General features: G+C 34.5%; 1 protein-coding gene across 34 annotated transcripts in view; it reads right to left on the bottom strand.

Annotated features, from left to right (window-relative positions):
• The window catches only part of RIMS2 (regulating synaptic membrane exocytosis 2), a 728,068-nt gene that overhangs the window by 84,192 nt on the left and 616,500 nt on the right, over positions 1-27,376 (bottom strand). The window lies entirely within an intron of this gene.

Here is a 27,376-nt window from a genome sequence, read left to right as displayed (position 1 = left end):
AAAGTCTTGTGGAAAGAATATGGCTGTCATTCAATTATTTATGTTTCATTTTTTCTTTCACTATCATATATAATGATATAAAAACATATGATTATATATTAATATATAATTATATGAATCATTTTCATTGGCATACAATGTTTAAATATATTTTCTTCATTATAAAAAGGCTTAGCTTGACTCTCCAAAGCTATGAAGATACTGTACTGTTACTGTGGTTACTATAACTTCACAGCAAGGATAGAATAAATAAACCAATAGTTTGAGGACCAGGATTAAAGCCTGGGAGAATGGAACCATGCTCATTATGATTTGATGCCAGGTCAGTAATGCTGTGCAGGAATAGTCTGGGGAGTATGATGATGTTGATAGTGGTAGGTGGTCCAGCTTATAATACAATCAGAGATGGTTTCTAGGTTGGATCCTGATTCAGCTTGTTATTACAATCAGAAGGGAAATGCTTAGGGACTCTACCAATTATCTTACTTATTTTGATGAGGTCTGAATGGAAGACAGGAAAAAAGCCAGAGTTGGAGATACAGGCAAAGCTGTATCAGTATTAGCCAAGAAACAAGAAGTAAGGGAGTACATATTGCCAGGAGTCAATGCAAGGTAGCCCAGGTATAAGCAAGTTAGAATTACAGATATAAAACTGTGAAACAATGGTGTGAGGAACTCGAGATTGTTATAATTCCTGCTTCAGACAGAACTGCAGATAGAGAAATAGAGAGAGAATGATAATATGAATGTGCCATCCTGAGAAGTTGAGTAGGACCAGTTTTGGACATAGTCACATCCTACTACAGCATGTCCTAATATAAAGAAAATTATGCAACTTGACTCAGTTCTTTTCAGTCTTTGAGGAAAAGAAAAACGCAAGAAGAGAGCATGCATCAGTGACCGGCCACCTCTAGAAACTGTGACAACCAGAATCTTTAGCGATTACTAGGCCTGTTTGGTGATGCTTCTTCAATTTTTACAAAAAGAATTCCTCTCAGGTGTGAAAGCTTTATATGACTCATCATGATACACTTTTCTTTACTTGTTCTTTCTCTTTTAGCCTCTGTTCTTCAAAATCCACCTTTATGAGTAAGTTTCAATGTGGTCTGGGGACTCATTTTTCAGTAATGTAACTGGAGAAGTTTTAGTGTTTCTTATTGCCCCTTAAAAGCTGTTGAAAAGGGAAGTGGGGACAGTTAATGGGTACAAAAACACACAGAATGAATAAGATCTAGTTTAGCACAATGGAGTGAATACAGTCAGCAATAATTTATTATACGTTTTAAAATAACTGAGTATAATTTCGTTGTAACACAATAAAAGGATAAATGCTTGAAGGGATAGAGACCCCATTTGCCCTGATATGATTGTTACATATTATATGCCTGTATCAAAATAAATGCCTCACACCCCATAAATATATACACCTACAGTAAAAATATGTACACACAAAATTTTTTAAAGTTAACAGGAAATTTTTAAAAAGAAAGAAAATAAAGATCCTGAAGTGTAGGAAATAAATGACAGATAATTCTGAAAAAAAAAAAAAACTTGTTGAAAACTCTTTATGCTAAAGCAATTATATTTTAGCAGATAACCCATCTTTCAGCTTAACGAAAATGGCAGCTCTTCAAAGGTGCACTTGGTGTATGTACAAGAAAGAAGAGTACATATTCATCGTAGAGGTGATTTTGGAGATACAGGAAGACTCTCTGTCTCTACAGACTTTTCTCTCTACTTGTCAATGACTAAAATCTCCTTTACAAATTCACTATTTTGGCTTAAGAGTTTTCAAATACTTGCAGAGAGTACTTAAGCATTTTAACCCTTCTGTATCTTAATGGAAATGTATTAGCCAATTAGTTCCTGAGAAAATAAAAAGGGTGAAAGTATCTGAAAACACTTAATAGGGATCAGGTATAGAAAGGAAGGCAGCCCTATTCAAAGAGAACAGAAAGTGGAGAATATCAGAAAATTTTCCAGCTTCACAATTTTAGCAGGACTTAACTCAAAATCATTTATTGTTTCTTTTCCTTCCTTCTTCCCCGCAACACCTTTCTTTCTGTTGCTTCTTTAGTTTCCTCATGTAAGAAGTAAAATCAGGAATCGTAATATCTATTTTAAAGAGCAACTATGGGGTTTTAAAAAGTTAATAAACTAGAAAGTGCTTTGCAAAGTACCAAGAATATAGCTGATGTTCAAATAAATGACTATCACTTCTCCTGCTTCTCCTGTCCCGTTGTTATTTGGCTTAAGAAATAACGCATTTTCAGCCGGGCGCGGTGGCTCACGTCTGTAATCCCAGCACTTTGGGAGGCCGAGGTGGGCGGATCACGAGGTCAGGAGATCAAGACCATCCTGGCTAACACAGTGAAACCCCATCTCTACTAAAAAGACAAAAAATTAGCCAGGCATGGTGGCAGGCTCCTGTAGTCCCAGCTGCTCGGGAGGCTGAGGCAGGAGAATGGCGTGAACCCAGGAGCCGAGATTGCGCCACTGCACTCCAGCCTGGGCGACAGAGCAAGACTCCATCTCAAGAAAAAAACAAAAAAAACGCATTTTCTTCTAAATGAATATGGCAGTAAACCAATATTAAGAAGGTAATATATTGTCATTACTCCTGAATTTATTTTTTAGCTCTTTGTGCTTTTTTAAGCCCATAATCTTTCAGCTTGCCATTTAACCTCCATACCCCGCAACAAAATATGCCAAGAAACCTATTATCAACTAGTTTAAGAACCTGATTTAAATATCACTTCTATTTCCTTTTCCTAAACTTCTTTAGTAATGGTTAAAATGATCCTTTAGGGCCGGGTGCAGTGGCTCACGCCTGTAATCCCTGCACTTTGGGAGGCTGAGGCGGGTGGATCCCCTGAGGTCAGGAGTTCGAGACCAGCCTGGCCAACGTGGTGAAACCCCATCTCTACTAAAAATACAAAAATTAGCTGGGCATGGTGGGCAGATGCCTGTAATCCCAGCTACTTGGGATGCTGGGGCAGGAGAATTGCTTGAACCAAGGAGGCAGAGATTGCAGTGGGCTGAGATCACACCATTGCTCTCCAGCCTGGGAGACTAGAGAAACTCTGTCTCAAAATAAATAAATAAATAAATATATCCTTTAATGTTACCCACTACTTCTAGACCATGAAACTCTAAGTCCTAGAATCAGATTTAATTTTAAAAATCAGAAGAGCTAAGGTAGTAAAGATTTTAAGAAAGCAATAGCTTATAACTTTTTTCTTTGTTCTGTAACAAATGTTTCATAGCATTATAGAAACTCTCATGATCAAAACCATAGTAAAAACATTAAATATTACTTCAATAAAATAATCGAGTGTTCATTAAAATAAACAATAATGCCATTGTTAACCTATAATTATCCACAAAGGGCAGAACTTCCCAAACTGCACAGATCAGGAAGCAGCACAGCCTAACTGCCTACTTGTGTCATTTTTCTTGAAGAATGCCAAAACCCAGAAAGATTAATTCTAGGTAACAGGTATGAAACAAGAGTCTTCCAATAGCATTCTGAATTATGTAGAAGACTGAAAATGAATACTCATTTTAAAGAATTTTTCTTTCATGCATGAGTATTAAATTTGTTACACTTGTTTCACAGTCTTAAACACTTATATTGGTCAGAAAATAAAAGACCAAAAATGAGCGGAGGCATTGTTAAATGCACTAAAAGCAGACACAGTAAGCAGGAAAGTTGTAATTTTATGCAGAGACTACAAAAAATGTGTTAGATAGCAAACGTATGGACACTGGTAACATTTCAAGGTTATTTTAGTGGAAAATGCCACTCTTTCACAACAATGGAGCCAAACTTCTTGACTGGGCAATTTTCATGTAATCCACATAGTTAAGAGTAGAGAACTCCTTTTGGAGTTTGGAAAGAACTGAAAATTAAGTATGAGGTGGAATACTGGCTGGACTAAGTGACATTTAAAGTTCTTTCTTATATTTTGAGATTTTAAAATTATCCAAGAAGATGTTTGGGAATCTATTTCCACACTTAGTCATATCCTCCCCTACATCTTCAATATTCACTTCCCTTTATGCTCAAACACAAAAAGATTTCTCTCATTTTTGGAGTATAAATGTTTGAATATCCAAAAGCATCAACTAGAATAGGTAGGCAAACTTTTTCTGTAAAGGGCCATATGGCAAATATTTTAGGCTTTGTGGGTCATGTGGTTTCCTTGATCTACAGATGCTCAGATAGTACTCATCTTAGCCACTGGAGCACAAAAGTAAACACAGACAATATACAATAACAAATGAACTTGGCCGTGTTCGGGCAAACTTTATTTATCAAATAAAAATTATTTATCAAGCAAAAAAACCCAACCAAACATAAAAGCAGCAGGTAAAATCTGGCTGGTGGCCCATACTTTGCTAGCCCGAAAACTAGGGCGTTTTCTTCTTTGTTTCTTTACAGTTGGTACCTCCCATTTCTACCATGTATTTCCTCTTTAAGTCCTGATGATCCAGACTTCTTCACATCTTAAAAGCTAACATTTATTAATAATTAAATTAGATGATGCCCTAACTGAGAGCTCCTCCAGTTACCTTTATCAAGTCTGGGAACTCTGTCTACCATTGGGTATTATATCTACCCATATGCTTTACCTACAACAATTGCCTACCCAAGGGATACCTCCCCTATTGGCCTGAAGCCTGAATCATCAACTCAGTAAATAAAACATTGAAGAAAAATTAAATACATAAAGTACACACCATGAGAAAATGAGATAAGCTTCAAGAGATTCCTGTCATTCCAACCCCATGGGAGACAGTGAACTTGCCCACACAACAAGTACCAGACTATTACAAGCAGCATTTGGGAAAGCCAACACACAAAGACTCTGTATAAGGAACTCATCCAGAGGTTTCACATAAAACAGCCAAGAATCAAATTAGGCTATAATAAACAATAAACATTAAAGTCTTATCCTTAAGAGGGGAAAAAAAGAAATTTACACAGTCCAATAGAAAATAAATTCAAGAACAATTTCAAGAAATAGTCTATCCAAATGAACAGGAACCATAAAAGTGATTCTGGTATTATGAGAAAACAGGGCTTTATAACACCACCGAAAGATCATACTTGCTCCCCTGTAATGGATCCAAACCAAAATGAAATCTCTCAAATGTCAGATAAAAAATTCAGAAGGTTGATTATTAACCTACTCAAAGAGATAACGGAGAAAGGTGAAAACAAAATTAAAGAAATTTTTTAAAAATCCAGGACACAAATGAAAAAATTTCCAGAGATATATATAATAAAAAAAATCAATCAGAACTTCTGGTTATAAAAGACACACTTAGGGAAATATAAAATGTAGTGGAAAGTTTCAACAATAGAACAAGTAGAAGAAAGAATTACAGAGCTCAAAGACAAGGCTGTTGAATTAATCCAATCAAACAAAGAAAAAAGAATAAAAATATGAACAAAGTCTCCAAAAAACATGGGATTATGTAAAACAGCTAAGCCTAAGAATAATTAATATTCCTGAAGGAGAAGTGAAGTTTAAAAGTTTGGAAAATTTATTTGAGGTAATAGTTGAGGAAAACCTCCTTGCCTTGCTAGAGATCTGGACATCTAAATACAAAAAGCTCCAAGAACTTCTGGGAAAATTCATTGCAAAAGATCACCACCAAGGCACATAGTCATCAGGTTACCTAAAGTTAAGATGAAGGAAAGAATGTTAAGAGCTGAGACCAAAGCATCAGGTGACCTGTAAAGAGAAACCTATCAGACTAACAGCAGACTTCTCAGCAGAAAATTTACAAGCCCAAAGGGATGGGGGTCCTATCTTTAGCCTCCTTAAACAAAATAACTGTCAGCCAAAAATTTTCTATCCAGCAAAACTAAGCTTCATAAATGAAGGAGCGATTAAGTCTTTTTCAGACAAACTAATGCTGAGGGGACTTGCTGCTGTCAAACTAGCACTATCAGAAATGCTAAAAGGAGTTCTAAATATTGAAACAAAATCTCAGTATATACCAAAAGAGAACTTCCTTAAATCATAAATCTCACAGGACCTATACAACAATAACAATGAAAAAAAAACCAAAAAACAAAAAACAAAGTACGTAACAGCTAATATGATGAGTACAATAGTACATTATATGTCAGTATTAATGTTGAATGTAAGTTGCCTGAAGGCTCCACTTAAAAGATACAGAATGGTAGAATGGATAAAAAACCACCAACCAAATACTTGCTATCTTTAAGAAACTCACCTAACACATAAGGACTCTCATGAACTTAAGGTAAAGAGGTGGAAAAAGATATTTCACAAGAATGGAAACCAAAAGTGAGCAGGTGTAGCTATTCTTATATCAGACAAATCATACTTGAAATCAACAATAGTAAAAAAAGACAAAGAAGGATATTATATAATAACAAAGGGATTAGTTCAACAGGAAGATACTATAGTCCTAAATTTATATGCACCTAATGCTGGAGATTCCAAATTTATAAAACAATTACTACTAGACCTATGAAATGAGATAGATAGAAACACAATAATAGTGGGGTCACTTCAATACTCCAGTGACAGCACTAGACAGATCCTCAAGACAGAAAGTCAACAACAACAACAAAATGGACTTAAATTAAACCATAGAACAAATGAACTTAACAGACATTTACAGAAAATTTTCCCAACAATTAGAGAATATACATTCTTCTCATCAGTACATGGAACATTCTCCAAGATAGACAACATGATAGGCCACAAAACAAGTCTCAATACATTTATGAAAATTAAAATCATATCAAGTATCTTCTCAGATGAGAGGGGAATAAAACTGGAAATCAACTCCAAAAGGAACTCTCAAAACTATACAAATACATGGAAATTAAATAATCTGCTCTTGAACAATTTTTGGGTTAACAATTAAATCAAGATTGAAATTTAAAAATTCCTTGAAATGAATGATAATAATGACACAACTTATCAAAACCTCTGGCCAAAACAGTGTTAAGAGGACAGTTCATTGTGTTAAATGCTTACTTCAAAAAGTCTGAAAGAGCACAAATAAGACAACCTAAGGTCACACCTCAAGGAACTAGAGAAACAACAAACTAAACCCAAACCCAGTAGAAGAAAATAAATAACAAAAATCAGAGCAGACCTAAGTGAAACTGAAACAAAAAAATACAAAAGATAAATAAAACAAAAAGCTGATTATTTGAAAAGATAAACAAAATTGATAGACCATTAGCGAGATTAATCAAGAAAAGAAAAGATCCAAACAAGCTCAATTAGAGATGAAACTGGAGACATTACAGCTGATACCACAGAAATACTAAAGATTACTGAAGGCTACTAGGAACACCTTTCCACACACAAACTGGAAAATCTGGAGGAGATGGGCAAATTCCTGAAAATATGCAACTCTCCTAGTTTAAATCAGGAAGAAACAGAAACTCTAAACAGACTAATAACAAGTAATGAGATTGAATCAGTAAATTATATATATTGCCAACAACAAAAAAAGTCCAGGACTGATGAATTCACAGCTCAATTCTATCAGACATTCAAAGACAATTTGGTACCAATCCTGCTGAAACTATTCCAAAAGACAAAGAAAGAGGGAGTTCTCCCTAAGTCATTCTATGAAGCCAGTATCACCCTAACACCAAAACCAAGAAAGGACTTAACAACAACAAAAAAAGAAAACTACAGGCCAATATCCCTGATGAACGTATTTAACAGATGCAAAAACCGTCAACAAAATTCTAGCTAACCAACTCCAACAGCATATCAAAAAGATAATATACCATGACTGAGTGGGTTTCATAACAGGGATGCAGGGATGGTTTAACTTACACAAGTCAATAAATGTGATACATCACATAAAAATAATTAAAAACAAAAATCGTATGATCATCTCAACAGATGCAGAAAAAGCATTTGATAAAATCCAGCATCCCTTTCTGATAAAAACCCTCAACAAACTTGGCATAAAAGTGACATACCTCAAAGTAATAAAAGCCATCTATGACAAACCCACAGCCAACATCATACCGAATGTGGAAAAGTTGAAAGCATCCCTTTTGAGAACTGCAACAAGACAAGGATGCCCACTTTCACCACTTCTATTCAACATAGTACTGGAAGTGCTAGCCAGAGCAGATTAAAAAATAAATAAAGGACATTCAAATTGGAAAAGAGGAAGTCAAACTGTCACTGATATGATCGTATACCCAGAAAACCCTAAAGACTCATCCAAAAAGCTCCTAGATCTGATAAACAAATTCAAGAAAGTCTCAGGATACAAAATCAATGTATACAAATTAGTAACACTGCTACACACTAATGACAACTAAGCTGAAAATCAAATGAACAACTCAATCCCTTTTACAAGAGCTGCACAAAGAAAATAAAATACTTAGGAATATACTTAACCAAGGAGGTGAAAGATCTCTACAAGGAAAACTACAAAACGCTGCTGAAAGAAATCATAGATGACACAAACAAATGGAAACACATCCCATGCTCATGAATGGGTAGAATCAATATTGTGAAAATGACCATACTGCCCAAAGCAATCTACAGATTCAATGCAATTCACATCAAAATACCATCATCATTCTTCACAGACAGAAAAAAATCCTAAAATTTATATGGAACCAAAAAAGAGACTGCATAGCCAAAACAATATTAAGCAAAAAGAACAAATCTGGAGGCATCACATTATGCAACTTCAAATTATACTACAAGGCTATAGTTACCAAAACAACATGGTACTGGTATAAATATAGGTACCTACACCAATGGAACAGAATAGAGAACCCAGGAATAAAGCCAAATACTTACAGCCGACTGATCTTCAACAAAACAAACAAAAACATAAATTGGGAAAAGAACACCCTATTCACTAAATGGTGCTGGAAAAACTGGCAAGTCACATGTAGAAGAATAAAACTGGGTCCTCTCACCTTATACAAAACTCAATGCAAGATGGATCAAAGACTTAAATCTAAGATCTGAAACCACAAAAACTCTAGAAGACAACATTGGAAAAACTTTTCCAGACATTGGCTTAGGCAAATAATTCATGACTAAAACTCCAAAAGCAAATGCAACAAAAACAAAGATAAATAGGTTAAACTAAAAAGCTTCTGTACAGCAAAAGAAATAATTAGCAGGGTAAATAGACTAACCCACAGAGTGGGAGAAAATATTCACCAACTTTGCATCTGACAAAGGACTAATATCCAGACTCTACACAGAGCTCAAACAAATCAGCAAGAAGAAAGCAAATAATCCCAACAAAAAGTGGTCAGAAAACACAGGCAGTTATCAAAAAAGGATATACAAATAGCCAACAAACATATGAAAGAATGCTCAACATCACTAATTGTCAGGGAAATGCAAATTAAAACCACAATGAGATATCCACTTACTCCTGCAAAAGTGGCCATAATTTAAAAGTCAATAAACAATATATGTTGGTATGGATGTGGTGAAAACAGAACACTTTTTTTTTTAAATTATACTTTAAGTTCTTGGGTACATGTGCATAACGTGCAGGTTTGTTACATATGTATACTTGTGCCATGTTGGTGTGCTGCACCCATCAACTCGTCAGCACCCATCAACTTGTCATTTACATCAGGTATAACTCCCAGTGCAATCCTTCCCCTCTCCCCCCTCCCCATGATAGGCCCCGGTGTGTGATGTTCCCCATCCCGAGTCCAAGTGATCTCATTGTTCAGTTCCTACCTATGAGTGAGAACATGTGGTGTTTGGTTTTCTGTTCTTGCATAGTTTGCTGAGAATGATGGTTTCCAGCTGCATCCATGTCCCTACAAAGGACACAAACTCATCCTTTTTTATGGCTGCATAGTATTCCATGGTGTATATGTGCCATATTTTCTTAATCCAGTCTGTCACTGATGGACATTTGGGTTGATTCCAAGTCTTTGCTATTGTGAATAGTGCCGCAATGAACATACGTGTGCATGTGTCTTTATAGCAGCATGATTTATAATCCTTTGGGTATATACCCAGTAATGGGATGGCTGGGTCATATGGTACTTCTAGTTCTAGATCCTTGAGGAATCGCCATACTGTTTTCCATAATGTTTGAACTAGTTTACAATCCCACCAACAGTGTAAAAGTGTTCCTGTTTCTCCACATCCTCTCCAGCACCTGTTGTTTCCTGACTTTTTAATGATTGCCATTCTAACTGGTGTGAGATGGTATCTCATTGTGGTTTTGATTTGCATTTCTCTGATGGCCAGTGATGACGAGCATTTTTTCATGTTTACACTGCTGGTGGGAATGTAAATTACTACAATCACTATGGAAAACAGTATGGAGATTCCTTAAAGAACTAAAAGTAGAATTACCATTTGATCCAACAATCCCACTACTGGGTATCCACCCAAAGGAAAGTAAGTCATTATATGAAAAAGATACATGCACAGGTGTTTATGTCAGCACAATTTGCAACTGCAAAGATATGGAACCAATCTAAGTGCCCATCAACCAATGAGTAGGTACATGTGGTATATACACACCATGGAATACTGCTCAGCCATAAAACGGAATGAAATAATGTCTTTTGCAGTAACTTGAATAGAGCTGGAGGCCATCATTCTAAGTGAGGTAACTCAAGAATGGAAAACCAAATATTGTATGTTCTCACTTATAAGTGGGAGCTAAGCTATGAGGATGCAAAGGCATAATATTGATATAATGGACTTTGGGGACTCAGAAGGGAAGGTTGGGATATATTTATAGAGTATATTTATATATAAATATAAATTTTTATAGAGTTATAAATATAAAACTGTATGACTCTAGTTTATATTTATAACTCTATCTCTTATACTCTATGCTTGAGGTCTTGAACATAGTTTTAGTTCCTTGAGTGTGCTCTAAAGACATCCTTAGAGATTGTATTGTCCTGTGCTTCTTAAAGTTAAATGGGTTCCAGTTGCTTAAATAAAAAGTTTGGAAACCAATACTTTCATCAAATTAGATCATTTGTCTTTCTCTGCTGCATACTAAATGTTTTTCTGAACTTACTCTATACTTCTGAAGTTCCCTATGCTTGATGTGCATTCCTATCTCATTTCATTGAAATATGACTTATTCTTTGAAGTCTGGCTCAAATTACAAACCTTCAAGAAGCCATCCAAAATACCATTCCAGTAAGAAGTGATCTTTCTGAAATCTTACAGCATTTTGTGCTACTAATAGGCTATCTAACATCTCTTCCCTAATAGATTTTAAGCTTTCTGAGAGTAAGTCTATGATTTGTTTAACTTTTATGTAATTTGTGTAATTTTAAAATTTTCCATAGTGCCTGCACAACACCATTTTTCTTTAATAGAAACACAGTTAATCATAATTGAATGGATATTTAGAAATTTGTATACTTTTAAAAAATCTAAGTGCTTAGTGTTAGTCTGATATTCTATTTAAAATTTTAAGCAATATTTGAGAAAAATGGAATCTAAACTAACCTTAGTATATTTAAATGTTTCACTGAAAATAGGACAAAACTTAATGTGGACTATTTTAAGAAAAAAAAGCAGTTTATACCAAGGATAGATAAAGACTGATGGAACAATCATAAAGGACCAAAAAGATACAGCAGATTAAAACTAAAAGAATTTACATAGTTCTCTTATTCAAAATGAGGTACAGAGTCAGCATAAGGTTTCATTGACACACACGAATATTCCATTAAAAAAAAACAGAAAAAAGTATCTTTATATGAGATGTTACAATTTTTCCCAGTTTAAGTTTCTACACATTAAGATAAATGCAAAATAAATACACATCTAAGGAGTAAGTCTAAGGAATAATAAATGTACTTAAAATGATTAAAAAGAGGAATAATCCAATATGTAAAATCTGTGAGGGAATTTTATTGTGATTGAGATCGGATAACTCAGAAGAAGAAGGCTAATTCATAGTTAAATATATGAAAGTGTATTCAAATATACAAATAATGCAAACCACTTGGTCTTCATCACAATAAAACATTAAACAAAAAGATTTGACAGTTAGTAGGATTAATCCTGGAACACAGTTTAAAGAGGATTCTGTATTGCTTTAAAATTGTGCACTGTACTGTATAATTTGGAAGAAAAGAATATTATTCTTCCTTGAGAAAGGAAATAAACTCCAGTTTACCATTTCAGTTAGAAATAAGAAGTGAACTTTCAAACATATAGTCATATGTATTTAGTTATCTGAAATGCCGTATTTTTTTTAACTGTTAAGTTCAGGGGTACATGTACAGGATTTGCAGGTTTGTTAGGTAAATGTGTGTCATGGGGGTTGGTTGTACAGATTATTTCATCACCCAGGTATTAAGCCTAGTATCCATTAGTTACATTTCCTGCTTCTCTCCCACCTCCCAACCTCTTCCCTCCCAAAGACCCCAGAGTGTGTTGTTCCCCTCTCTGTGTCCATGAGTCCGCATCATTTAGCTTCCACTTGTAAGTAAGAACATGTGGTATTCGGTTTTCTGTTCCTGCATTAGTTTGCTAAGGATAATGGCCTCCAGCTCCATCCACATCCCTGAAAAGAACATGATCTCATTTTTTTTTTTTGTGGCTGCATAGTACTCCATGGTATATATGTACCACATTTTTTTTTTTTATTCAATCTATCATTGATGGGCATTTGGGTTGATTTCATGTGTTTGCTATTGTGAATAGCTGAAATGGCATATCTTTCATTGTTCGTTAATTAAATTTATTATTTTTATTTTTAAAATACAGGTATTTTCACTTGTGTAAAAAACATTTTTGTCCTTTTTTTGGGAAAAAAAACTTTCCAAATGAAATAAATCAAATGAATGCAGAGTTCTTAAATAATGTGTATTTTTTTAAACAGAAATCTATTTTAATGTATTGAAGCAGAATTTTATTAAACTAGTGCTTCCAGTAAGATAATTTCACAACTGGTTAAATGAAGAGGAATTCTGACTGACAGCAAATCAGAAAACTTCGGTCACTTATCGTTTCTTTCACACAGATGGCTCTAATTCCAGGTAAAATGACTGCTGGCAGTAGGAAGAGGAAGACAAAAAGAGACAAGAAATTGAGATACTTCAAATGTCAATGGGACTGGAAAGGATTTGATAAGAGGTGGGTGGCCGCTGTTCCCCTACCTTTGGGCTACTGTATTTCCTTTGGAAAGGAGGATTTGGGTGAAAGGTGGTGAAGTAAAATTCCTCAATACCTCAGTTATGAGCACAGTGCCTTTCCTGGAGGCTCTCTGTGGTATTCTTTCTATTCTTTCTTATACTTCTGTATTACATGTTGCCTCACCATCAGTTTCCTCATCAGAACATTTCCTCATCTCAACTCATACGTCTGTATCAGCTCTCATATCCTACTCTCACTTTCTAAGCAATTACGAAGTTTCAAGTAAAAAGCAATAAATTCCTCACATTACAAGATCAAAACCAAAACCACCCTTTTAAATCTTTGGATTAAAAGCTACAGAAATTACATTCTTATGTCAGCACCAAACTTTAATGCCTAAGAGAAATACACTAGATTCTACTTTTCCACTGTATTAGTCCCAAGCATATCCTAGGTTACATTAGAAACTATTGCCTCTCATCCTCATTGTATGCACAGTATACAAATTCAGATCCTACACAGTGGATTTTAAATCAAAAGGTCATTTGTCTTTGTGGATAGAAAGATGAGACATAGTAGGTTAGTATCCTCTGCAATACACTCATATATCATTGGCACTTTTCATCAAGGCAAGCTTTGTAATGTTGACTAATTATTACTTTATGTATTTGTTAAGGCCCGTCTTTCCCACTGGAACAGAGATACCATATGAGGAGGACCCTAGTTGGCACATACCATGCTGTTTGTCACTTAGTGGAAGTTCAACAAATATTTACTGAATAATAATATGTTACATTAAATGTTTATATGGCAGTGAATAATAGAGTGTCAGTTAAAAAAAACCACTTCATCCAAGAATAATATTAGAAGAATTTGTCCACTTAGAGCTGCATCAAAGAGGGAAGATGGATTCATCTTAGTGCTTTTCATTCTATAAAGTCTGCAATGCCAGAGAGTTTTCAAAGCCGAAGGGAACAATGAGCCAACAGTCTTATCTTTTTCCATACTCCTGATATCATTGTTCCTAGTATCATTACTGCTTAGCTAGGATTTTATTATATTTCTAGCAAATAACTGCAACTGTGTCTTTGGAAGTCTTTCTAGTAGGTAACACGGAAAGGACTCAATTGAGTAAATAGCATCTAGCAGCCCCACATACCAATTCAGAATGTATGGGGATTTCATTTAAAATGGCCTTAAAATTGCATTTCTGTTTATACTCTGATGCTCAAAAACCTTAAGGCACTTATAAATTTTAATGAAATTAAAGACTTCTGTTTCTTGTATGTGTTTCTTGGCTCAGAATTAAATTCTTTATGGTTTATTTACAATTACCACTCCTTTACTGATTACTAACATGGACAATCCCTGTTGGCTATTTACATCTTAAAATATGTCCAGTTAAATTAAATAAAGCTTATACTAAATTAAATAAAGCTTATACTAAATTAAAAGTACTTTCCTGAGGAATTTTTATTTTGAAAAGAAAGATTCCCCCCCCCAATAATATGAAAAAAGCTAATTATAAAAATACACTGTTAGCAATAATGGGCGTCATATAAAGAATACCAGCTTTAGAGCTTTATCTGTCAACCATGAAACTGCATTTTAGTTTCCTGATGTGTAAAATGGTAATGATAATAGTTACATCTCAAGTTGTGAAAATTAAACAACAAATTCATGGTATTGCTAATTATGTTTTTTAATGACTGATAAATTCCCTTCTAAATTTTATATTAGAAAAAAAGCTTAAATCTTAATAACTGGTGGGTGTTCTTTGGTCAAGGAAGGTAAGTTATGAAAATTAACATTTATTTCTATTTGTATTGACTCCCAGGAAGCATACAGGATGTAAATAATAACTTCAAAAATATGTCTACAGTATTTCTTGAATCTCTTTACCGTTTCATCTAATACTATCATTTCTGGTAGACAGAATGGTCCCCCAAAGATGTCCATGCATTGCACCCTGGACTCTGGGAATATGCCACATTACATAGCAAGAGGACCTTTTCAAATGTAATTAAGGTTATGAACCTTAAAATAGGGAGATTTTCCTAGATCACCTGAGTGGGCCCAATCTAATTACATAAGCCCTTAAAAGCAGGGAACCTTCTCTGACTGGAAGGCAGAAGGGATGAGGCAGAATGGATAGTCAGAGAGATTAAATGCACAAGAAGGATTCAATGTGCCTTTGTCAGCTTGAAGAAGAGGGAGGTCATGTGTTCAGGAAAATGGGAACCTGAGGTCCACAACCACAAGGAACTGAGCTCCACCAACAACTGAATGACCTTGGAAATGGAGTCTTGCCTTGGGTCTTAAGATAAAATCCGAGTGTGGATGACACCTTGATTTTGGTCTTATGAGACATAGAGCAGAGAAGCCAGTAGAGCTCACCTAGTTTTAGGATGGCACGGTAAATGTGCATTGTTTTAAGTTGCTAAGTTAATGATAATGTGTTATAGCCTCAATAGGAAACTAATACACCATAGATCATGCCCTCATCATTTCTACTTTAATTTAAAAAGTCTCTTATTCTTGATCTCTAGTCTTTCTTATTGATAAAATCTTTCTAATTTATGTTGTCATGACCCTGCTTGAAATTCTACAATAGATCCCTATTGCCAGCCCTATGGCTCTAACTCCCTCAACAAACATGATTTGTAATCCGGCCCCAATCTCTATTGCTAGTCTCATTTATCACTATGTGTCAAATACTCTCTGCCTGCTCATACATAAGATACCTTTCCATATCTCTGAGTCTAATATTTCCCATGTCCAAAATATCCAGTCCATATTCTCAGCATCTTCACAATGTAAACATTATCCACACTTCAAGGGTAAGATCAACTGGTACCCTGGCAACAATGCTGGAAGGAATCATTTCCACTATTACATTAATGATAATATAATAATATTAATGATAACAGCTAAACTTATGTTAACAATAATATTAATAATAACAGCTGTCATTTAATAGAAACTTAGTATATGTTAGACAAAGTTATAAGTGCTTAGTATAAGTGCTCATAACAACCTCATGAAGTAGGATGATAGAGTCCATAGTTTTTAAAGCTGAGGAAATAGAGATTCAGAGAAGTTAAGTAACTTGCCCATGTGGCAGAATTGGGACCTGAATTCAGGCCTGCTTGAACTCTAAAATTTATGTTTTCTCCATTCTGCCACACTCCCTTACAGAATCTTGCTAATCCTCATCATGTTCCACGTTGTTTTATGTTTACTCAAGCCAACAACTCATTTCCTCTAGTAGATTTTAACATCCTAAGAATAGAGAAGCTATGAGATAGTAGGGACAATGTTTTGTCAAGTTGTCTTCCATGGCATCCACTAAAATGAATCTTACAAATAGTGTAGTTGATAAAAATGTTTATTTAATGAAAAAATGTATGAATAAAATTTGTGGCTTAGGGAAATGATTAAAATACCATAAGAAAACATTAGCAAATTATTGATAATTTGATTATGACTACAACCTTCATGTTTGGAACGGGATAATTCAAGATAATTTGCATTTGTAGCTGTAGATGTAAATATTCCTTAACAAAAGCTTTAAAGAGTTCTACTTATTATTTCCATAAACAATAATGAAACACTAGAATATGAGATGATAAATAAGAAACACTTGACATATAGCCATATGATCATTTATAGCTTCAAAACATCAATGTATCAGTTTAATAATTTGAGGAACACAGTTTCAAGTTACCTTCTCTATAAGAGATTAATTAAATTGTTATTCATTCATTTGTTCACTCATTTATTAATACATGCATTCCAACAAATACTGAGTATTTTGTAGATATCAACTATTATCTTAGGTACCAGAGATGTACAAATGAATCAGATATAACTGCTTCCCTCAAGAAATTTATAGTCTGATGGGATTTGAACAAGTGCAAATAAGTTATAATACATGTTATTGTTAATACACAGATGATTCTTCTTTTTTCTTTTTTCTTTTAGATGGAGCCTTGTTCTGTCACCCAAGCTGGAGTGCAGTGGCACCATCTCGGCTCACTGCAACCTCCGCTTCCCAGGTTCAAGCAATACTCCTGCCTCTGTCTCCCAAGTAGCTGGGATTACAGGTGCCCGCCACCATGCCCAGCTACTTTTTGTATTTTTAGTAGAGATGGGGTTTCACCATGTTGGCCAGGCTGCTCTTGCACTCCTGACCTCAGGTGATCCGCCTTCCTTGGCCTCCCAAACTGCTGGGATTCCAGGCGTGAGCCACCATGCCCAGCCAGATGACTCCTAAGATTGAAAAAACCTGCTTATAATTTTCTATTTTAAAAAAGTTTATTTTTAACTCAACACAACACCCCCCGAAACCTGATTAAGAAATGGGCAAAGGTCTCCAATAAACAGTTGTCTAAAGAAGATATACAAATGACCTATGAGCATATGAAAAGATGCTCAATACCACTAATCATTAGGGAAATGCAAATCCAAACCACAATGAGATACCACCCTCATACTCATTAGAATGGCTATTATTGGAAACCCCCCCAAAACAAAAAACATTAAGTGTTGGCAAGGATCTCAAGAAATTAGAACTCTTGTGTACTACTGGTAGGAATATAAACTTGTACAGCTTCTATGAAAACCAGTATGGCCTACCCAAGGTAATTTATAGATTCAATGCTGTCCCCATCAAGCTACCACTGACTTTCTTCACAGAATTGGAAAAAACTACTTTAAAGTTCATGTGGAACCAAAAAAGAGCCCGCATAGCTAAGACAATCCTAAGCAAAAAGAACAAAGCTGGAGGCATCATACTACCTAACTTCAAACTACACTACAAGGTTACAGTAACCAAAACAGCATGGTACTGGTACCAAAACAAATATATAGACAAACAGAACAGAATAGAGGCTTCAGAATTAACACCACACATCTACAACCATCTCATCTTTGACAAACCTGACAAAAGCAAGCAATGGAAAAAGGTTTCCTTATTTAATAAATTGTGCTGGGAAAACTGGCTAGCCATATGTAGAAAGCTGAAACTGGATCCCTCCCTTACACCTTATACAAAAATTAACTCAAGATGGATTAAAGACTTAAATGTAAAACCTAAACCATAAAAACCATAGAAGAAAACCTAGGCAATACCATTCAGGACATAGGCATGGGCAAAGACTTCATGACTAAAACACAAAAAGCAATGGCAACAAAAGGCAAAATAGACAAATGGAATCTAATTAAACTAAAGAGCTTCTGCACAGCAAAACAGCCTATCATCAGAGTGAAGAGGCAACCTACAGAATGGGAGAAAATTTTTGCAATCTATCCATCTGACAAAGGGTTAATATCCAGAATCTACAAAGAACTTAAACAAATTAATAAGAAAAAAAAAAATCAAACAACTCCATCAAAAAGTGGGCAAAGGATATGAACAGACACCTCTCAAAAGAAGACATTTATGCAGCCAACAGACACATGAAAAAATGCTCATCATCACTGGTCATCAGAGAAATGCAAATCAAAACCACAAAGAGATACCATCTCAGACCAGTTAGAATGGTGATCATTAAAAAGTCAGGAAACAACAGATGCTGGAGAGGATGTGTAGAAATAGGAATGCTTTTACACTGTTGGTAGGAGTGGAAATTAGTTCAACCATTGTGGAAGACAGTGTGGTGATTCCTCAAGGATCTAGAACTAGAAATACCATTTGACCCAGCAATCCCATTACTGGGTATATACCCAAAGGATTATAAATCATGCTGCTATAAAGACCCATGCACACGTATATCTGTTGCGGCACTATTCACAACAGCAAAGACCTGGAACCAATCCAAATGTCATCAATGATAGACTGGATAAAGAAAATGTAGCACATATACGTCATGGAATACGATGCAGCCATAAAAAAGGATGAGCTCATGTCCTTTGCAGGGACATGGATGAAGCTGGAAACCATCATTCTCAGCAAAATATCACAAGGACAGAAAACCAAATACCGCATGTTCTCACTCATAAGTGGGAGCTGAACAATAAGAACACATGGACACAAGGAGGGGAACATCATACACTGGGGCCTGTTAGGGGGTGGGAGGCTGGGGGAGGGATAGCATTAGGAGAAATATCTAATGTAAATGACAAGTTGATGGGTGCAGCAAACCAATATGGCATATGTATACCTATGTAACAAACCTGCACGTTGTGCACATGTACCCTAGAACTTAAAGTATAACAATAATAATAATAATAATAATTAGAAAACCAGTGTGGCAGTTCCTCAAAAAACAAAAACTAAATGATCATACGATCCAGCAATTCCGCTTCTGGGTATATCCCCAAAATAATTTAAAGGAGGGCCTGTTAGAAATATTTGTACACCCATATTCAAAGTAGCATTATTAACAATAACCAGAAGGTGAAGGAACCCAAGTGCCTACTGACAGATGAATGGATAAACAAAATGTGGTATAGACATGTACATATACATAATGGAATATTATTCAGCCTTAAAAAAGAAGCAAATTCTGATGGGTAGAAATATCTAGAACAGTCAAATTCACAAAGACAAAGTAAAATGGTGGTTACCAAGGGCTGGGAAGAGGGGAGAATGAAGAGTTATTGCTTAATGGATACATAGTTTAAGTTTTGCAACTGAAAATAATTGTGGAGATAGACTGTGGTGATGGTTGCACAACATAATAAACATATTTAATAACACTTAACTGTACACTTAAAATCGTTAACAGGTAAACTTTATGTCATGTGTATTTTACCACAATTAAAAGTATTTTAAAAATATGTTTTTTAGAAGAAATAATATGAAATCCAATTCAAATTTGAGAAATACTAAATTTGTTTCCATGAACAATGAAACTGCTATCTTTCTTAGCTACATGCTGAGCCTAGATGCTACATAAATACCTTAACACAATTTTTGATATATTAACACCAGCTTTCACTTCCAGAAAATGTTGTTTACCTCGCCTACAATACTTGAGCCACCTGAAGTTAGTAAATAACATAGAGTAGCATGAGTCAATATTTTAAAATAATGAATGATAGTATTATAAGGGCTAAAACATAGTTTTAATTTTAAAGGCAAGAAATATGCCTAAATTTAGTGGTAAAAGCACATTGTTAGAATCCTACATTAACATGCCATATCCTATAGGGTTAGTTTGAGATTTGTGATGATTTGAAAAGATAATACTATTACTTAACATCTCTTTTATTCTTATTACTTAGTTGTTTCCACAGATATCATTGTATTTAATGTAGGCTTGTGTATTAATAGGGCATACATCAAGTCACTTTCTGTATAACCTGGTCTGAATGCTGTCCAAAAAAGTAAGCATTAGGAAGGATGGATCCAGGATTACAGTGAGTTGGCTAGCAATTGAGTTTTTCTACGTTTCCTTAGCAAACATCCACTTAGCGCTATTACATACTAGGTCGGTAGTTTTAAACCTCTAAAAATCTCACTTCCAGTTCTGTAAAAAATTATTTATTAATGATACACATATCCTACTATACTTTTACAATACATAAAATATATGTAGATATTTTAAAAGGTGATTAAAATTAAATAAGTATTTGCAAATAGTTATTTTAAATAATAAAATAAGTCATGCTCTTAGGAAAAATATTTGAAGTAAAATGCCTTATAATGTCTGAAAACAGTGGCTTAATGCTATGTGGCAGTATTAGATTGTAGTTTGCTTATTAAACCTGTTTGCTCCTTTTCCTGGGCACTCTCTAAGGCTATATTTCCCAATGTTCCATTTTCCAGCATCAGCTTTGTAACTAAGCAGCCAATGGAATAGAAGCAGAAGTGATGTTACCATTTCCAATTCCTGTCCGTAAAGACTTCCCATGTACTGGCTGAAGAGAAAGGGCTCTAAGGCCTTCTAAGAGGGAAAGCCCACAAGATGAAAGAAGTCTTGAGCCCTGCATGACTACAGAAAAGGCTACTGGAAATATCTACTTTGGACTGATATTTGATCAATAAATGAACTTTTGTATTTAGTTTTCAGGGTTTGTATATATTACAGCAGGTAATGTATGTTAGGTAAATACAGTATTTTGAAAGTTTGCTTCCAAGTTCAGTTTTCTCATATTTAGTTTTAATTATGTCATAGTTGAAAAAGAAACATCACAGAGACACACCATAGGCCATGTAAAGTATAAACCTAGGGTAAGGTTTATTGTTAATAATAGTAGGTGTAAATCCATATTTTATTAATCTTTTTGATAACAGAATTTTTTGGTAAACTTCTTGTCAGATCTTAAAGTGTCATATTGTCTTCACTGGGGGCTAATGAAGAGCTTAACTAGGAGTAAAAGTTGCAAACTTGGTATTATATTCAAACCACAGTTTCATCGCTATAACCTTTTTAAGCCACTTTCCTATTTTCTCATTATTAGTTTAGTTAAAACTAACACCCCCAGAAAGGCATGAGACTATCTTGCATTTAGAGTGAGAATTCTAGGTGAAGCCATATATTAAATATTTGTAAAGTTTAATTTCTTTTTTGTTTTTTAGATTAAAAATTAAAAGTAAGTTCTACTATTTCTTTCCATTCCCCAGGGAAGTGAATCATGTAGCCTCATGGAGTTCATGGGCCTTTCACTGAGGATCACCATATGTGATATAACACCAGACACTGAGAAGAAGAAATTAAACAAGAAAAACAGTTTAACCAAGAGATAGATGACTAAATGATTACAGTTGCTAAATGTTATAACAAGAGTAACTTCAAAGTACTGTGTGAACTTATAAATTATTACAAGATGAAAAGAGCATAGATGCCTGAGTGACCACAGGTTACAACCAATGATCTCCACTTAAGTTCAGGATCACACCTACCCAGTTGTTCCCACAAGTAAGTCCCTCTTATTAAAAAAACAAAGCTCTTCTTTGATTATCTCTCCCCCAAGTTATAGTTCCATTTTAGAATTTCTATTTATTTGTTTAAAAAAATCCTAGAAAGAATTGTTTTTAACTGTGCTGTCCAGTACAGTAATCACTAGTCACATGTGTCTATTTAAATTTAAAATAATCTAATTAAAAATGTAAAAATCAAGAAGTCAGTTAACTTACTTACCCTAGCCACATTTCAAGTGTTCAATGGCCACATGTGACTAGTGCTACCATATTGTACAGGACAGTGCAGATATAGGAGATCGCCATCACTGCCAAAAGTTCTATTGAACAGTGCTATTCTAGACTGTAACAGAAAAATTAAAAGTGAAGTCTCCAGATCCAGATTGTCTGGATTCAAATTCCAACTTCTACCCATGACATTAGCTGGGTAAATTGGGGAAATTTATTTCTTGTCTCCCTACTTTTTTCCCCCATCTATCGAATGGAGATAATAACTCATTCCTCCTTCATAACTTTGTTGTGAGGTTTAAATGATTCACATGTAAAGGCTCTGAACTGTGTCTAGCACATAATAAGTGCTTAAAGAGCATTAGGTGTTCATAATTTTATTCTCACTGACTCTGACTCACTTCTTCATTTTCTTTACAAGCTCCCATCAGGCTTTGTCCTCCACTGCAAGGTTTGTCAAGATTTACCAAATTTCTCCATCTTGCCAAATCCAATGGTAAATTATCAGTCTTCATCTTACTTGACCTGTCAGAGCCCCTGCCACAGTTGATCATGGTCTGTTTCTTAAAATATTTTCTTCATTTGGTTTCTAAGATATCCTTTTTTACATTTCCTTTAATGGTTGCTTTCTCTTAAGTCTTTGATCAATTTTCTTCCTCTTCCTGACCTCTAAATGGTAGAATGTCTTAGGGCTCAGTCTTTAGTTTTCTTCTTGACTGAAGTTACCATAAATAATCTTACCCAGTTCCATGGCTTCAAATGCTACCTGCAGATTACTCCTAAATTACATCCTTTGCTTTGATCTACTGGGCTCTGAATTAATCTATGCAATTAATCATGTAATACTGTACTTAGATGTCTAATGGACATCTCAAAATCAAAATCATGTCTAAAACAGAATTCTTGATTCCCCCATGAGGATAAATTGGCTATTGATGTCTTATGCCTACTATGTGATTTTAAGTTTTCAATGTACTTTTCATACATTTAAAAATATTATCTTTATAGAAATGCTCTTAGGATAGCACATGTCAATTCCATCAGTCAGACAGACATACTATGACTCAGATCTGCTGGGTAAGTTTTTAAAGAGTCCATATTTAATATATAACCCAGAGTAAGCAATAGATTTCAAGTCTCCTTATTCCCTCTATATGCTCTCTACTAGGTTATGATGCCTATCAAGTCATACTCAATTCTTTAGAAACAGTGATTTAAAAGATGAGCTTCCAATTAACAGGCAATGGAACATACAAATAGTGTGACAGAAGAGAGATATAACTTAGTCACTATGTGTGTTGGTCAACATACCTTTATAAAAGGTTTCTCCTTTGCCAATTATTATTTACATATAATTACTGTGATATCATCCAGAATCATTTCACTATCCTTTAGGAAGACCCCGTTTTGCTGAGTTTCTACTCTTCAGAAGGGAGATAAGTTGTCTTGTCTGATCTTGAAATCCATGATGGTACAATAATATTTATTTTTACAAAAGTAAATACCATCTCAAAAAATTGAAATCATTATGATATATCATTCATGACATAATGACTCTTTACCTTAATTACATATAGATCTTCACACAGAGACCAGGAAAATAAAGAGAATACTAAACAAATCTTTGAAAATACAAACATACTAGTGGAAAACACACAAAGAATTTGTTTGTTTCAGGCAAGTTACTCAATACATCTTATATATTTATGTCTGAAGAAAGAAGCTATTATAAGATACAGCATTATAAAACTAGTTCATTGCTGTAGATAATTACTTTTGATAATTTAATATCTAAGCTACTAGAATATATGCTCAAATACTGAAATTTGAAGATTTGTTTCAAATACTTTTGGAGCTTATGATTCCATTTTTTTCTTAAGAAAATAAAGCATAATTAAAATCTTATTTTAAACACATATACATATGCACACAAATACAGAACTTAGAAATCCATTGAAAGTTTGAAGTCCAGTAATTTTTGGCTATGCTACAGTTAAACTTGGGCTTTAAAATGAGAGATAATCTGAATTCTATTGTCAGCAGGTCAAATCTATTAGGTGAGTAGGTATGAATAACTGCAAATTTTAAGAACTATTAAAAATGTACCCATTATAATGTCACCAAATGTAATGAAGACAATGACAAAGAGACTTGGTCATTTGCTATGTAATAGATAGGAAGAACTTTATGATATAACAAAAAACAAGACTACATTTCTTAAATCTGCCAACATGTCAATGTTTTTGAGATAAAAACCTATAACTACTCATACATGAAAACCAAATCGGTATTGTTACAGAATCTCAATGTATGGTCAATAGATCTATAATTTTGTAATACAAATACTATCGAAGAAAGATATATGGGAGAGTTATGCCAGAAATGTAAAGACATGAAATTGGTCATTTAGAAATACTGACCCTTCTGTTTTTGAAATATTCTACATCTTAGCTTCTGTGATACTATCCTCTCATAATTTTGGTCTTTTCTTTGTGATTGTTCCTTCTTCTTCTTCTTGGACTTTTCCTCCGCACAACTCTAAAATGCTAATCCTCCACAGGGCATTGTCTTGGCCTACTGCTATTTTATCTGTATCATTCTTCTTGGGCAATTTCAGCCATGTTCATGAATTTAAGTAACTCTCATATTTATGTCCCTGGTCCTGACACAAGCTTCAAAAGTGTTTATTTAAATGTTCTAGACATTTCCACTTGGAAATTTTCACAGATATCACAAATTCAAAATTTCCTAAATCAAAGATTCATTCTCTTCCTCTTTCCCCAACATCTCTCTCTCTCTCTCTCTCTTTTTTTTTTTTTTGTGTGGGGGAGTGCAGGACAGAGTCTCCCTCTGTCACCCATGCCGGAGGGCAGCAGCCAATCTTGGCTCACTGTAACCTCTGCCTCCTGGGTTGAAGCAATTCTCATGCCTCAGCCTCCAGTGTAGCTGGGACTACAGGCATGAGTCATCATGAAGGGCTAACTTTTATATTTTTGTAGAGATGGGGTTTTGCCATGTTGCCCAGGCTGGTCTCGAATTCCTGACCTGAAGTGATCTGCCTGCCTTGGCCTCCCAAAGTGCTGTGATTACAGGCATCAGTCACCATGCCCCAACCACTCCTCTTGTATTTCCAATATCCATTAATGGCACTACCACCCACTCAGTGATGCAAGTCAGAAATATGGGAGTCATCTTAGAATTTTCTCTCCTTCACCTCCTCATATCCAATTAGTCACTTAATCAGGTAACTGACTACTAATTTTGCTCTTTAAAAATTCCCTAAATCTATCATCCCCTCTCTATCTTTATTACAACTGGCTGAGTTCAGGAGCTTATCTTTTGTCTGAATTATTGTACTTCTCCATTAATTCACCCTTAAATGCTCTTTTCCAGATGTGGACTTAAGTTTACCTCTTTATTGTAGCCCCAATGGAATATAAGCTCCAAGAGAAGAAGGATTTCTGTCTCTGTTTTCTTTAGGATAGTCCCTGGCAAATGATAGGTATGCAAAAATTATTTGTTACATAAACAAATGGCAGCCTGAATGGGCTAAAAACTATACATAAAGTACATACAAATATGACCATATCAATCCTCTACTGAGAACCTTTTAAAACTTCCTATCATCTATAACTATGATCTGAGCTGCTCTATGACCTGGTCTCTATTTATCTACTAGCCTCATCTCTAGCTATTCAGTCTAATATTTTATGTTGAAATTATGTAACTGCTTATCATTCCTGCACATATCATGGATCTATGCCTTGTTTCTTATGGTTTCTATCTAGAACACCTTTCTAATTGTCTTTTACCTGGTTAGCAGCCACTCGAGTCACTGAGATGATACCTCTGATTAGGTATCATCTCCAGGAATTCATTCCTGGAATTCCAGGTTGAGTCAAGTGGCCTTCCTCTGAGCATCCAGTGTACCTTCTATGTAATTCTAGATTCACCACTGGTGTATGATCTTGAAGCAATCTGTTTAAGTATCTGTCCTCTATTAGATTGTAAGCAACTTGGGTTATAAATGATTTCCTATTCATCTTTTTTCTTCATGTGTCTGGTACACGGTAAGTGGGCAATATTTATACATAACAACCCTGAATGAATGGAATTAATTATTTCGTTTCATATATTTTCTAAATTGTAGTCTTATTAACATCCATTTGAGGTTCCTAATTTAAAAAACATTAGTAGACTTTATTTTTTAGAGAAATTTTAGATTGACAGATGTTTGTAAGTTTTAAAGAAAAAAATGCAATGAACTTCTATTAGAGAAGTATAAAAAAATCTCAATTTCAAAAGGCCAACATATATCATATTAGCACAACATAGTTAATTATGTATAAATATTAACAATTTTAAGTCATTAAAGTATGATCTATATGTCCACTGTCCATAAATTAAACTTCTATTTACACATTAAAATGCAAAATAGTATTTTAAAACAACAAATAAAAATCCTATAACAAAAATCACCACCAAATAATTATTTCAACATAATATTGTTAAATAAGACTAAATTCCCAGAATTACAATTAGTTTGTAAAAATCAAGATTAGCCGGGTCCAAGAATTAAAGTAACCTTAAATTATTTTGTGCTGTAGATTTATATCTGACTTCTATGTACAAGAGTCCTAGTAGTCAAGCATAAATTAGATTTAATCCAGCTGCCTATAATTTATTTTGCAATAAAAGAAACACCATATTACATGCATTTGTTTGTTAAGTAGAAGATATGCTATTATTTCCAAGATACCAAGGATTTAATGTTTAATTATCAACACCCATTTGAAAAAAAGACATCGCTCTGATTCGCAAATTTCTTAATTGCTAACAGTGGCTTTTCTGAGTAGGAGTGTTGTCTATAATTTGTTTTTGCAGATGTGATTTAGCAACTGAATTTTAAAGTAGCAAAGCTTTGAATATCTTCACTGTCAGCAGAAAATTCCTCCATCCCTGCTGCTGGAGAATATTGCTGTTTGAAGTTTTAACAGGGAAATAAAAATTGCAGTGAGAAAATTGACATTACTGGCAAATGTTGCTTACAAACTGAAAAGGAAGTTGGGTTGTCAGCAATACAAGAACTGTATTATTCACACAAAATATGAGGAGTCATCTTCACAGTATCTTGCTGGGAATG

The sequence above is a fragment of the Theropithecus gelada genome, chromosome 8, assembly GCF_003255815.1.
Source record: "Theropithecus gelada isolate Dixy chromosome 8, Tgel_1.0, whole genome shotgun sequence".
Classification (NCBI taxonomy): Eukaryota; Metazoa; Chordata; class Mammalia; order Primates; family Cercopithecidae; genus Theropithecus; species Theropithecus gelada.
The sequence above is the reverse complement of the archived record's forward strand: the minus strand, read 5'-3'. Positions and strand labels throughout refer to the sequence as shown.